Consider the following 16,540-nt stretch of genomic DNA (forward strand, 5'->3'; position numbering starts at 1 on the left):
ACTGGGAAGGCCTGAAACCTTGCTCATCATGGGTATAGGGCCCTCAGCCCTCACCTCAACCAAGAAACGGGTTCTTGAGACAGGTCAAGAACCCCTCAAACGTAAAGCAACGTATAGAGAGTGGAAATTGGCCCATGATATGATTCTCCAGAGAGAGCCATTGCTAAGAGTATGGCCCACATACTGTGAGCCCGCAAGACAAAATCCAGTTTAAAATATTTTTTTAAATATTTCTATTAGTTGCCACAAAATAAAAATCTAAAGGTTCATGTAACCGAAATATTTTTGTGGAGCTCTGAAGGCGGCAGAGAAGGAAATAGACTACCACAAAGTAGCACGAGAAGTTACAGCTTTTCTTGGAAAATCCAAAAATCCACCAACCCATTAGCAATGATTATCTGAAGCTGAGTGGTGCCAGTTGATTTCACATAGGGTGTGCTCTCAAGGTTGTCACAGTACCTACCTGACCCATTCATAAAACCAGTCTGGCCCCCATATGCATTTGAGTTTGCAATCATTGATGTCTATCCTTTCAAAACCCTTCTGTAGTATGAGTATTATGAACACTGCCTACAATTTTCTCTTTTGTATTGTATCTATCTATGTATTCCTCTGTATGACCACATTATGGTATATATAAACAATCCCTTCCTGATGGATATTTATCATTAATTACAAAGAAGGTAACAGTAAAAACCCTTATATGTATCTTTGTATATTTGGGCATTTCTCTTGAATAAACTTCTAAATGTGAAATTACTGAGTAAAAGGGAACACATATTTAAAATTTCAATAGATAATGCCAAAATACTGAAGTTGGTTTAGAATCCAAGCCATTTTTTGCCCCAAGCAAGGAGCAAGGAGTAGTTGAGTTTAGAGACAGGTACCAGAGATGAACTGTTCAACTCACAGACATAGAGAACAGATTTGCGGTTGTCAGGGGGAGGGGGGTGGGGGGAGGAGGGATGGAGTGGGAGTTTGGGATTAGTGAATGTAAACTATTATATATGGAATGGATAAACAGCAAGGTCCTACTGTATAGCACAGGGAACTAGATTCAATATCCTGTGATAAACCATAATGGAAAAGAATATGAAAAAGAATGTATACATGTGTAACTGAATCACTTTGCTGTACAGCAGAAATTAACGCAACACTGTAAATCAACTATACTTCGAAAAAAAAATGTTTTTTAAGAGATGAACTGTCCAACACGTGAGCCCTCTTCTTCAATAACCGTACTCCTATACTCCTAATCTACCCATAGATGATTTCCACAAAGATAATATTGCAAATGGAAAAGGCAGATGCAGCAGGACAAATATATTTTAGAGTTCTAGCTGACAAGTTATTTCACAGTCATAAATTGGGCGTGAAAACAAAATGAGATAATAATTCTGGTTATATTTATGGAATTCTCCATTTGTTGTTAAAAACAAAAGGAATTTTTATCCAAATATATTGACTAGTCTTTATCTAGTTTTTGGCACTTCTCATCATTTCATCTAAAAAAAATACCCCCTATATTTTCTCCATTTATGTTTCAGGCTTATTTCCATTTCTGTTCCTTGTAGATTAACTCGATGTTACTGTGTGAAGGCTGCTTATGTTTCCAAGGTTTGGGCTCTACTGAGTGGAACTAAAAATAAAAATCTCGGATCAAAATTACAATAAGGAATTCACAAAAATAGCGTCGTTTTTTCTATGATAAATGTAGCAAATGGGATGACTTGAAGGTTAAGAGTAGAGATTGCCTGGGCATAAGTCTTGACGTTCCCCCAAGCACTAGTTGGGGCAAAACATAAACCTCTCTAAAACTGTCTCCTAATCTATTAAGATTGGGGTAATACTAGGGTTATCGTTTTTTTGCGCAGAATCTGGCACAAAATAATGTTCATTGTTATAGTTTATTCTAACATAATAGCAAGCCCCCGCCCCCTCTTAAAGTCTATAAGATGCTACAACGCTCAAGACCACTGCGGCTACTCTGTGAGTTGACAATCATGTAATGGCCAAATCGGAATGAATGACTCCTTCAGGAAAAGAAGAAGCCAGGAGTTGGGCTCAGTTTTAAATTGTACTTTAGATGCAACACCATAAATGATAAGAGGCCTGGTAAGAGGATAATGGCTAACCTTTACTTAGCACTTACTCTGTGTCACACTCTTTGAAGCATTTTATAAGCATCTTCTCAGTGTATGCCTACAATGATCCTATGGAATGAGCGCTATTATTATCATCCCTGTTGTACAGATGAGAAAACCAAGTACAGAGTGTTTAATCAACTTGCTCTAAGTCATCCTCTTATTTAATAAGATGGCATGGGCTTCCCTGGTGGCGCAGTGGTTGAGAGTCCGCCTGCCGATGCAGGGAACACGGGTTCGTGCCCCGGTCCGGGAAGATCCCATGTGCCACAGAGCGGCTGGACCCGTGAGCCATGGCCGCTGAGCCTGTGCGTCCAGAGCCTGTGCTCCGCAACAGGAGAGGCCACAACAGTGAGAGGCCCGCGAACCGCAAAAAAAAAAAAAAAAAAAAAAAAAAAAAAAATAAGATGGCATAAGTCAGAAAGAGAAAAACAAATATCAGGTAATATCACTTATATGTGGAATCTAGAAAAAGGGTACAGATGAACTTATTTGCAAAGCAGAAATGGATACACAGATGTAGAGAACAAAGGTATGGATACCAAGGGGAGAAGGGGGAGATAGGATGAATTGGGAGATCGGGATTGACATATATACACCACTATGTATAAAATAGATAACTAATGAGAACCTACTGTATAGCACAGGGGACTCTACTCAATGCTCTGTGGTGACCTAAATGGGAAGAAAATCCAAAAAACAGGGGATATATGTATACATATAGCTGATTCACTTTGCTGTACAGCAGAAACTAACACAACATTGTAAAGCAACTATTCTCTTATAAAAATTAAAAAAAAAAAAAAAGATGGCACAGGCCTTCTGACTTCAGAGCTTACACTCTTAACCACTATAGTAAGTCAGAAACAATGGCAGAAAGAGGCCATTTACAGCTAGGACAAAAGGAGGAATTCAGGTATTGTCAACTAATATCTTTCAAGCAACTACTCTGTATGAGATAGTGTTCTAATGCTACCAATGCATATTAGGAGGTTTATTCCTTATGCCATGCCTGAAAATTACATGTTACTGATAGCACTTTTGCTGATGGGGCTTAGAGCTATTGAACACCTGGGGTCACAGAGCTGTCAGCGGCAGAGGTGAGTTTCCTAAACATGTCTGCAGATTCCAAGTCCCAGGCTTTCTCCCTAGGATTGCAGTAAGAATTCCAAGCACAAATGAGTCATCTTCACCACTCAGCAAATGTTTATTAAGCACTTATTTGTCTCAGGTGCAAATGAACAACACAAACGGTTCCTGCACGAAGGAACAGGGATTATTTGTAAGAGAAACAATTTACAGGGACAAGTGAGTAAGTAATATTTTATATAATTAATATATAATCAGCACCATCACAGGGCCCAGAAAAATGTCTAATTGATTTGGCAGATATTTACAGTCAGCTACAGAAAAATAATTCTACTTCTCTCTTTTAAAAAAGAGGAAGATAGGGGACTTCGCTGGTAGCACACTGATTAAGACTCTGTGCTCCCAATTCAGTGGGCCCAGGTTCAATCCCTGGTCAGTGAACTAGATCCTACATGCATGCCACAACTAAGAGTTCACATGCCACAACTAAGGAGCCCAACTGCCACAACTAAGGAGCCCACCTGCCACAACTAAGACCCAATGCAACCAAATAAATAATAAATTTTTTTAAAAGGAGGAAGACATTTGTTTACCATGTATTTTCATATTATCCTAGAAGACTTACCTATGAAGAAAGGCATGTAGGACTAATCAGGGCAAGTAAGTAATTACTAAGTTTTGTAACTTTCCCAACTGTGATCAAAAGTACTAGATCGTGGTTACTCATTAGCCTAGGCAAATAGTCAGCTCTTGCACAGACTTGCCCTGAGTTTAATAAGTATTAAGGGTGCATCCCGCTCATGGTTTTGAATCAAAACATTTACTGATTTCATCAGAAAAGAAACAGTAAAGGAAAAGGAGAAAGACTGGTTATGAGTGAAGTAACTGACCACAGCCCTTTTCTTTTGTAAGGTACAGTATCTATTGGGGATTAACATCTACATACAGCAATTTCGGAGCTTTGTGATTTATTTTTCTTTCCAATGGCTATCTTATCAATTGTAATGCATAGATTATTAGTGTTACAGGATTTAACTCTGTCTGTTGTAAATGTTTTAGTAAATCTATAATGATTTAAGCTAGTTTTATTATCTTTGAAAAATTTATTACACTAGTAACATACATTCATTGTAGAAAAACTACAAATACACATGAGCAAAATAAAAAAATTAAAATCAATTGATAAGTCTAGTGGCCAGAAATAACTCTCACTGACATTTGGGCATACATTCTTCTAGTCTCAATAATATATATCTACATATCATTCTTAAATAACCTGGGCTCATATGGCTTGTAAGTTTCTATATTTACTTAATTGTGCATGTCCTTTATGTCATTAAATATACATCTCCACTATAATTTTCAATAGCTGTAATATCTATCTATGCCACCATTTATTTACCCATTTACCCATTCCCCTATTATTGGACATTAAGGATGTTTCAAATACCATAAATAATTATATGAGGAACATACTGGGGTATATACCTGTTACAGTAGTAAAAATTTCTAGAAGTGGTATTTCAGGGTCAAATAAGGACATATTTGTAAGATTTTGGCTAATTTTTTTACTGGTTTCTTTTCTTTTTTTTTTTTTTTTGAAATAATTATAGACTCACAAGAAGTTGCAAACATGGAAGTAGTACAGAGAAATTCCTTGCACCCTTCACCAGTCTTCCCTCAATGATAACATCATACATAACAATAATACAGTATAAAAACTAGGACACTGGCATAATGTAATAACTAGACTACAGACTTTACTTGGATTTAACCAGCTGAATTATTTTTTTAATATTAATAGAATGGTAAGATGCATTCTCACTTTCCTACTTTCTCCTCTCACACAGCTGTCTTTAGCACTCCCTTCAAATCCTACAGAGAGGAAAGACTACAACTATGTTTAGTAGACCATTGTCTTTTATTAAAAATTAAGAGGAAAAAAATGCAAGTAAGACTTTCACCAGATGCAGAGGTGGTTGAACCAACATTTATGACACAGAAAATGCATAGGATTCTGCCCTCCTTTTTGTTCTTTGCATCATTCCAGTTCCTTTATAATACACTGGAACAAAGTTTTCCAAAGCTGAGGGTACCCCAACACAAAGCAAATAACAGTGAATCACACAGTGAGAAAGTGATTCATTTCTCCTTCACTCCTTTGATGACATCAAGGAGAAAGCCTCAGTTTAGGGCTACTCTTCAATGCCTCTATAACACTTACTAATTCTCCCTTTTTAACAAATTGCTTGGGCCTCAAGTTCAGACGTAGGCAGGCAGCATCATTTAATTGGAATTCAATGGCATTTTACTGTTTTAACGAAATGTACTTTTGCTTTCAAATTGCAGCAGATGAAACTGGCTTTCCAGTTACAGGAGTATTTTTTAAGTTTCCTTTTAAAATAAATTTATTTTAACAAAAAAGTGATTTTATTTTTAAAAATTAAAAAAAAAAAAGCAAAAAGATGGAATGCAAATAGCTGAGCTTAGTGATACATTGTGTTAGAGCATTTTGGTCAATAAAAAGCTGACCAGGGCTTCCCTGGTGGCACAGTAGTTAAGAGTCCGCCTGCCGATGCAGGGGACACGGGTTCGTGCCCCGGTCCGGGAAGTTCCCACATGCCGCTGAGCGGCTGGGCCCGTGAGCCATGGCCGCTAAGCCTGCGCATCCGGAGCCTGTGCTCCGCAACAGGAGAGGCCACAACAGTGAGAGGCCCGCGTACCGCAAAAAAAACAGAACTGACCAGCCAAATGGCCCAGCATATTCTTCCTTGGGGTTGAGTTTGGGTGAGAGTGAGAATCACCTGGCTTCTGGTTCTCTTCTGGGATTTGCTTACAAAAATGAAATAGATGAACAGAATCCTATATCTGTTAAGCACTTATTGGATGCATCGTTTCATAGACTCCCCAGAACAACCCAATGAGATAGATTTCATTAATAACTTCATTTTAAACATGAGGAATCCAAGGGACAGAGGACCTGGCAGGGCTAGGATTCAGACCAGGTGACTGCTGGTTCATACTGTTTCTCATTAAACTTAAAGACCATTAGTCAACTCTAGAAAATTTGGGATGACTCTTTATCCTTGCCAAGACTTTGGGTCACTGCGGGTCTGGTGCTTGCATAGGAATTCCCTAAAGTACATTCCTGACCTGATTAGACAGACATACTCCTGATTAGAAAGGAAATCTCACAGTTAACTTCATTATGGGCCTGCATCTTTCAGAGAAGACAGAGGTTAAATAGCCATTCAACCCCTGCCGTTCTACTTTCCTACACATTTCCACTATTGGAAACGTGCCCACTTTTCTCCAATCATTCCTCTCCTTGAAGAGCTCCAAAGGTTTCCCAATATCATTAGAAAACCAAATCACAGAGACAAATTCAGCATCATGGAAACAGATAATATAGCTCGATTTAAATATTTAAAACCTATATCCAAATTTATACTAGGTACTAAGGACAGAGAGCAAAGAATTACAAAGCATGGGCTCTGCCAACAAGAGTCCAGTGACAGTCAAGAGAGTCTTCATGACCTTTCAGTTATAATACCTTAGATTTCCAATGACCTGAACTCCTTTGATGGACTTATGGATTGGGTTATGAATGACTAAGCTGATGGCAAAGCTCCTGAGACCACCAAAGTGTTAAGAGCAGGTCAAATGAAAACAGCACACCTCTAACGTTATAATTCGAAAAAGTAAATAAATTTCATTGACAAAAATTGTCTGCGGGAGAGGCCTTCAAGATGGCGGAGGAGTAAGACGTAGAGATCACCTTCCTCCCCACAAATACATCAGAAATACATCAACATGTGGAACAACTCCAACAGAACACCTACTGAACACTGGCAGAAGACCTCAGACTTCCCAAAAGGCAAGAAACTCCCCCACATACCTGGGTAGGGCCAAAGAAAAAAGAAAAAACAGAGACAAAAGAATAGGGATGGGACTTGCACCTCTGGGAGGGAGCCGTGAAGGAGGGAAACTTTCCACATGCTAGGAAGCCCCTTCACTGGTGGAGACAGGGGGTGGCGAGGGTGAACTCTCAGAGCCACAGAGGAGAGCGCAGCAACAGGGGTGCAGAGGGCAAAGCAGAGAGATTCCCACTGGATCAGTGCCAGCCAGGACTCACCAGCCCGAGAGGCTTGTCTGCTCACCCGCTGGGACGGGTGGGGGCTGGGAGCTGAGGCTCTGGCTTCAGAGGTCATATCCCAGGAAGACGATGGGGGTTGGTTGCGTGAACACAGCCTGAAGGGGGCTAGTGCGCCACACCTAGCTGGGAGGGAGTCTGGGAAAAAGTCTGGACCTGCCTAAGAGGCAAGAGACCATTGTTTCGGGCTGCACAAGGACAGGGGATTCAGAGCACTGCCTAAATGAGCTCCAGAGACGGGTGCGAGCCACGGCTATAAGTGTGGACACCAGAGATGGGCATGAAATGCTATGGCTGCTGCTGCAGCCACCAAGAAGCCTGTGTGCGAGCACAGGTCACTATTCACACCTCGTGTCCCAGGAGCTTGTGCAGCCCACCACTGCCAGGGTCCCACGATCCAGGGACAACTTCCCCGGGAGAACACACGGCGTGCCTCAGGCTGTTGCAATGTCATGCTGGCCTCTGTCCCCTCAGGCTGGCCCCGCATTCCGTACCCCTCCCTCCCCACAGCCTGGGTGAGCCAGAGCCCCCTAATCAGCCGCTCCTTTAACCCCGTCCTGTCTGGGCAAAGAACAGATGCCAGAGGGTGACCTACATGCAGAGGTGGGGCCAAATCCAAAGCTGAACCCAAGGAGCTGTGCGAACAAAGAAGAGAAAGGGAAATCTCTCCCAGCAGCCTCAGGAGCAACGGATTAAATCTCAACAATCAACTTGATGTACCCTGAATCTGTGGAATACCTGGATAGACAACGAATCATTCCAAAATTGAGGCAGTGGATGTTGGGAGCAACTGTAGACTTGGGGTTTGCTTTTGGCATCTAATTTGTTTCTGGTTTTATGTTTATCTTAGTTTAGTATTCAGAGTTTATTATCATTGGTAGATTTGTTTATTGATTTGGTTGCTCTCTTCCTTTTATATATATATTTTTTTTTTTCCTTTTGCTCTTTTTGTGAGTGTGTATGTATATACTTCTTTGTGTGATTTTGTCTCTATAGCTTTGCTTTTTACCATTTGTCCTAACATTCTGTCTGTTTTTTGGATTTTTTTTCAGTATAGCGTTTAGAACTTGTTATCATTGGTGGATGCGTTTTTTGGTTTGGTTGCTCTCTTCTTTCTTTCTTTAATTACTTTTTAATTTTTAATAATTGTTAACTTTTTTATTTTAATTATTTTATTTTATTTTTCTTTCTTTCTTTATTTTTTTCTCCCTTTTATTCTGAGCCATATGGCTGACAGGGTCTTGGTGCTCCAGCTGGGTGTCAGGCCTGTGCCTCTAAGGTGAGAGAGCCGAGTTCAGGACATTGGTCCACTGGAGACCTCCCAGCCCCACATAATATCAAATGGTGAAAGCTCTCTCAGAGATCTCCATCTCAATGCAAAGACCCAGCTCCACTCAATGACCGGCAAGCTACATTGCTGGACACCCTTTGCCAAATAACTAGCAAGACAGGAACACAATGCCACCCATTAGCAAAGAGGCTGCCTAAAATCATAATAAGGTCACAGACACCCCAAAACACACCACCGGACGCGGACCTGCCCACCAGAAAGGCAAGATCCAGCCTCATCCACCAGAACACAGGCACCAGTCCCCTCTACCAGGAAGCCTACACAAACCACTGAACCAACCTTAGCCACTGGGGGTAGACACCAAAAACAACAGTAACTACGAACCAGCAACTTGTGAAAAGGAGACCCCAAACACAGTAAGTTATGCAAAATGAGAAGACAGAGAAACACACAGCAGATGAAGAAGCAAGGAAAACACCCACCAGACCTAACAAATGAAGAGGAAAAAGGCAGTGTACCTGAAACAGAATTCAGAGTAATAATAGTAAAGATGATCCAAAATCTTGGAAATAGAATGGAGAAAATACAAGAAACGTCTAACAAGGACCTAGAAGAGCTAAAGAGCAAACAAACAATGATGGACAACACAATAAATGAAATTAAAAATTCTCTAGAAGGAATCAACAGTAGAATAACTGAGGCAGAAGAACAGATAAGTTAGCTGCAAGATAAAATAGTGGAAATAACTACCACAGAGCAGAAAAGAAAAAAGAATGAAAAGAACTGAAGACAGTCTCAGAGACCTCTGGGACAACATTCAACGCATCAACATTCGAATTATAGGGGTCCCAGAAGAAGAAGAGAAAAAAAATGGACTGAGAAAATATTTAAAGAGGTTATAGTCAAAAACTTCCCTAATATGGGAAAGGAAATAGTCAATCATGTTCAGGAAGCACAGAGAGTTCCATACAGGATAAATCCAAGGAGAAACACACCAAGACACATATTATCAAACTATCAAAAATTAAATACAAAGAAAAAATATTAAAAGCAGCAAGGGAAAAGCAACAAATAATATACAAGGGAATCCCCATAAGGTTAACAGCTGATTTTTCAGCAGAAACTCTGGAAGACAAAAGGGAATGGCAGGACATATTTAAAGTGATGAAAGGGAAAAACCTACAACCAAGATTACTCTACCCAGCAAGGATCTCATTCAGGTCCAACAGAGAAATTAAACCTTTAGAGACAAGCAAAAGCTAAGAGAATTCAGCATCACCAAACCAGCTTTACAATAAATGCTAAAGGAACTTCTCTAGGCAGGAAAGAGAAGAGACGGAAAACACCTACCATAACAAACCCAAAACAATTAATAAAATGGTAATAGGAACATACATATGGATAATTACCTTAAATGTAAATGGATAAAGTGCTCCAACCAAAAGACATATACTGGCTGAATGGATACAAAAACAAGACTTGTATATATGCTGTCTACAAGAGACCCACTTCAGACCTAGGGACACATACAGACTGAAAGTGAGGGGAAGGAAAAAGATATTCCATGCAAATGGAAATCAAAAGAAAGCTAGAGTAGCAATTCTCACATCATACCAAAGAGACTTTAACATAAAGACTATTACAAGAGACAAAGAAAGACACTACATAATGATCAAGGGATCAATCCAAGATGAATATATAACAATTGTAAATATTTATGCACCCAACATAGGAGCACATCAATACATAAGGCAAATGCTAACAGCCATAGAAGGGGAAATCGACAGTAACACAATCATAGTAGGGGACTTTAACTCCTCACTTTCACCAATGGACAGATCATCCAAAATGAAAATAAATAAGGAAACACAAGCTTTAAATGATACATTAAACAAGATGGACTGAATTGTATTTATAGGACATTCCACCCAAAAACAACAGAATACATTTTCTTCTCAAATTCTCATGGAACATTCTCCAGGATAGATCATATCTTGGGTCACAAATCAAGCATCAGTAAATTTAAGAAAATTGAAACCAAGTATCAAGTATCTTTTCCGACCACAACACCATGAGACTAGATATCAGTTACAGGAAAAAATCTGTAAAAAATACAAACACATAGAGGCTAAATAATACACTACTAAATAACCAAGAGATCACTGAAGAAATCAGAGAGGAACTCAAAAAACACCTAGAAACAAATGACAGTGAAAACATGATTAACCAAAACCTATGGGATGCAGCAAAAGCAGTTCTAAGAAGGAAGTTTATAGTAATACAGTCCTATCTCAAGAAACAAGAAACACCTCAAATAAACAATCTAACCTTACACCCAAAGCAATTAGAGAAAGAAGAACAAAAAAACCCCAAAGTTAGAAGAAGGAAAGAAATCAAAAACATCAGATCAGAAATAAATGAAAAAGAAATGAAAGAAACAATAGCAAAGATCAATAAAACTGAAATCTGGTTCTTTGAGTACATAAACAAAATTGATAAGCCATTAGCCAGACTCATCAAGAAAAAAAGGGAGAAGACTCAAATCAATAGAATTAGAAATGAAAAAGGAGAAATAACAACTGACATTGCAGAAATACAAAGAACCATGAGAAATTCCTACAAGCAACTATATGCCAATAAAACGGACAACCTGGAAGAAATGGACAAATTCTTAGAAAAGTACAACCTTCCGAGAATGAACCAGGAAGAAGTAGAAAATATAAACAGACCAACCACAAGCACTGAAATTGAGACTGTGATTAAAAATCTTCCAACAAACAAAAGCCCAGGACCAGATGGCTTCACAGGCGAATTCTATCAAACATTTAGAGAAGAGCTAACACCTATACTTCTCAAACTCTTAGAAAATATAGCAGAGGAAGGAACACTCCCAAACTCATTCTACAAGGCTACCATCACCCTGATACCAAAACCAGACAAGGATGTCACAAAGAAAGAAAACTACAGGCCAATATCACTGATGAATACAGATGCAAAAATCCTCAACAAAATACTAGCAAACAGAATCCAACAGCACATTAAAAGGATCATACACCATGGTCAAGTGGGGTTTATCCCAGGAATGCAAGTATTCTTCAATATACACAAATCAATCAATGTGATAAACCAAATTAACAAATTGAAGGAGAAAAACCATACGATCATCTCAATAGATGCAGAAAAAGCTTTCAAGAAAATTCAACATCCATTTATGATAAAAACCCTCCAGAAAGTAGGAATAGAGGGAATTTTTCTCAACATAATAATGGCCATATATGACAAACCCACAGCCAACATTGTTCTCAATGCTGAAAAACTGAAAACATTTCCACTAAAATCAGGAAGAAGATAAGGTTGCCCACTCTCACCACATTATTCAACATAGTTTTGGAAGTTTTAGCCACAGAAATGAGAGAAGAAAAAGAAATAAAAGGAATCTATATCAGAAAAGAAGAAATAAAGCTGTTACTGATTGCAGATGACAGGATACTACACATAGAGAATCCTAAAGATGCTACCAGAAAACTACTAGAGCTAATCAATAAATTTGGTAAAGTAGCAGGATACAAAATTAATGCACAGAAATCTCTTGCATTCCTATACACTAATGATGAAAAATCTGAAAGAGATATTAAGGAAACACTCCCACTTACCACTGCAATAAAAAGAATAAAATACCTAGGAATAAACCTACCTAAGGAGACAAAAGACCTGTATGCAGAAAACTATATGACATTGATGAAAGAAATGAAAGATGATACCAACAGATTAGAGATATATCATGTTCTTAGATGGGAAGAATCAACACTGTGAAAATAACTATATTACCCAAAGCAATCTACAGATTCAATGCAATCCCTATCAAACTACCAAGGGCATTTTTCACAGAACTAAAACAAAAAATTTCACAATTTGTATGGAAATACAAAACACCCCAAATAGCCAAAGCAATCTTGAGAAAGAAAAACGGAGCTGGAGGAATCAGGCTCCCTGACTTCAGACTATACTACAAAGCTACAGTAATCAAGACAGCATGGTACTGGCAAAAAAACAGAAATATAGATCAATGGAACAGCATAAAAATCCCAGAGATAAACCCACACACATATGGTCACCTTATTTTTGATAAAGGAGGCGAGAGTAAAAATGGAGAAAAGATGGCCTCTTCAAGAAGTGGTGCTGGGAAAACTGGACAGCTACATGTAAAAGAATGAAATTAGAACACTCCCTAGCACTATACACAAAAACAAACTCAAAATGGATTAAAGACCTAAATGTAAGGCCAGACACTATCAAACTCTTAGAGGAAAACATAGGCAGAACACTCTATGACATAAATCACAGCAAGATCCTTTCTGACCCACCTCCCAGAGAAATGGAAATAAAAACAAAAATAAACAAATGGACCTAATGAAACTTAAAAGCTTTTTCACAGCAAAGGAACCCATAAACAAGTCGAAAAGACAACCCTCAGAATGGGAGAAAATATTTGCAAATGAAGCAACTGACAAAGGTTTAATCTCCAAAATTTACAAGCAGCTCATGCAGCTCAATATCAACAAAACAAACAACCCAATCCAAAAATGGGCAGAAGACCTAAATAGACATTTCTCCAAAGAAGATATACAGATTGCCAGCAAACACATGAAAGAATGCTCAACACCACTAATCATTAGAGAAATGCAAATCAAAACTACAATGAGGTATCACCTCACACCAGTCAGAATGGGCATCATGAAAAAATCTACAAAAAATAAATGCTAGAGAGGGTGTGGAGAAAAGGGAACACTCTTGCACTGTTGGTGGGAATGTAAATTGATACAGCCACTATGGAGAACAGTATGGAGGTTCCTTAGAAAACTAAAAATAGAACTACCATACGACCCAGAAATCCCACTACAGGGCATATACCCTGAGCAAACCACAATTCAAAGAGATTCATGTACCACAATGTTCGTTGCAGCTCTATTTACAATAGTCAGGACATGGAAGAAACCTAAGTGTCAATTGACAGATGAATGGATAAAGAAGATGTGGCACATATATAAAATGGAATATTACTCAGCCATAAAAAGAAATGAAATTGAGCTATTTGTAATGAGGAGAATGGACCTAGAGTCTGTCATACAGAGTGAAGTAAGTCAGAAAGAGAAACAAATACCATATGCTAACACATATATATGGAATTTAAGAAAAAAAAATGTCATGAAGTACCTAGGGGTAAGACAGGAATAAAGATGCAGACCTACTAGAGAATGGACTTGAGGATATGGAGAAGGGGAAGGGGAAGCTGTGACAAAGTGAGAGAGTGGCATGGACATATATACACTACCAAACTTAAAATAGATAGCTAGTGGGAAGCAGCCACATAGCACAGGGAGATCAGCTCGGTGCTTTGTGATCACCTAGAGGGGTGGAATAGGGAGGGTGGGAGGGAGGGAGATGCAAGAGGGAAGAGATATGGGAACATATGTATATGTATAACTGATTCACTTTGTTATAAAGCAGAAACTAACACACCATTGGAAAGCAATTATACTCCAATAACGATGTAAAAAAAAAGAGTAAAACAAATACCATATGCTAACACATATATATGGAATCTAAAAAAAAATTTTAAATAATTGGTCATGAAGAACCTAGGGGCAGGACAGGAATAAAGACGCAGACGTAGGGCTTCCCTGGTGGCGCAGTGGTTGAGAGTCCGTGTGCCGATGCAGGGGACACGGGTTCGTGCCCCTGTCCGGAAAGATCCCACATGCCGCGGAGCGGCTGGGCCCGTGAGCCGTGGCCACTGAGCTTGCGTGTCCGGAGCCTGTGCTCCGCAACGGGAGAGGCCACAGCAGTGAGAGGTCCGCGTACCGCAAAAAAAAAAAAAAAGACTCAAACGTAGAGAATGGACTTCAGGACACAGTGAGGGGGAAGGGTAAGCTGGGACAAAGTGAGAGAGTGGAATTGACATATATACACACTATCAAATGTAAAATAGATAGCTAATGGCAAGTAGCTGCATAGCACAGGGAGATCAGCTCCGTGCTTTGTGACCACCTAGAGGGATAGCATAGGGAGGGTGGGAGGGAGACACAAGAAGGAGGAGATACGGGGATATGTGAATATGTATAGCTGAGTCACTTTGTTATAAAGTAGAAACTAACACACCATTTTAAAGCAATTATACTCCAATAAAGATGTTTAAAAAAATTGTCTGCATAGCTATTTTGTGATTTAATTTTAAATTTGAGGGACTTCCCTGGCAGTCCAGTGCTTAGGACTCTGTGCTCACTGCCAAAGGCCTGGGTTCAATCCCTGGTCAGGGAACTGAGATCCCACAAGCCATGTGGTGCTACCAAAAAAAAAAAAAAAAAAGAAAGAAACTATCTTAGCCTGAGACAAAGGCTTGCTGGCCTGAGGTAATTTATTTGGGGGCGAGGGTTAGGGATGAAAGAGTGTTACAGGGAATGAGGGAGAGATAACATAAGGACGCATTATTGTATTAGCCACCCAACGATGAGTGCAACTCGTCCCACAGAACCTTCTGAAAAGCCTTATGAAATCTCAGGACTGCCCACTCCAAAGGCTGAACGGAGGAAGAATTTATCCATAGATTCCTCATTACTGAAAGGTGGTCCACAGTTTTGGATCATGCACTTGTTACTGGAGAGCAAGTTCCCACGGGTGTCCCTATTGCAACATCAGAGAAGCTGACGACAGGAAGCAAGAGGTGCATGGCAGGGTCCCGACAGCGCCAGGTAGCATTCACCTGAATCTGGTGAAACTTCTTAGCATTAGAGGTGAGGCTGAGAACATCCAAGTGGCATCCAAGAGGTCGCCAATATAAAGCCATTATCAGCAATATGATGTACATCTGCCCAGACACAGCTTTTTAAGAACACCATTCATTCATTCATTCATTCATAAACCCATTCAACAAATATTTATTTATTTTTATTTTTATTTTTTTTTCAACAAACATTTATTAAGCATCAACCACATGCCGGTGACTATGTTAAGTACGAGGGATCCAGTAGTTTGTCTATCATAAGTGCTTTGCTCTCTTGGAACTAGCAGTCTATTTGGGGGAATCAGGCATTTAGTAAATTATTATAACAATTAGTGAATTACAATTGTGATAACTATCATGAAGCGTAGGATGATAAACTTTCTAGTCATGAGAATCAAGGAAGGCTTCCCTGAGGAAGTGGCATTTAAGCTAAAACTTGCAGAGGAAGAGGTGAAGAAAGTAAAGTAGGGGAGAATAACTAGAAAGCGTGTTGCAGGCAGAAGGAAGAACGTGAACAAATACCCCTTGGCAGAAAAACTTAAACTGTCCTGAGGAGAAAGAAAAGGCCAGGGGCACTGGAGTGTGTGAGTGAAGGGGAGAGGCGGGGGTAAGTTGGTGGCTGAGCAAGAGCCAGATCACGTCCGGCCTGATAGGTCAGAAAAAGGATTTGGATTTTATCCTAAGGTCAATGGGCATCTACCGAAGGATCTTGAACAGGGGAACAATTATAATCAGATTTGGGTTTTTGTTTTGTTTTGTTTTACATAAATCAAGATACACTTGGTAAATACAAGCAGCAGAAGCTCATAAATATCACACAGGTATTTAAAAAGAGCACCGTCTGTAATAGCTATGTAACTGTATAAAAACAAAGAGGAGTGTTGATGAGATGGGAGCAGTGGGCTGGTGGCCTGAGCCTGGAGTCTGGGAAGGCCTGCGTAGTCCACTTTTTCTGTGTTTTTGAGGACTACTTCTTCGTCTGATTTGACACCAGTTTGCATTTGGGTAAGCCACAATGAAATCCCCACTGAAAACTCTCCCCCTTCTTCAGAAGCTTCAAAAGAAAATTCCTCAAGTTTCCA

This window comes from Phocoena phocoena, chromosome 3 (assembly GCF_963924675.1).
Source record: "Phocoena phocoena chromosome 3, mPhoPho1.1, whole genome shotgun sequence".
NCBI classification, from domain to species: domain Eukaryota; kingdom Metazoa; phylum Chordata; class Mammalia; order Artiodactyla; family Phocoenidae; genus Phocoena; species Phocoena phocoena.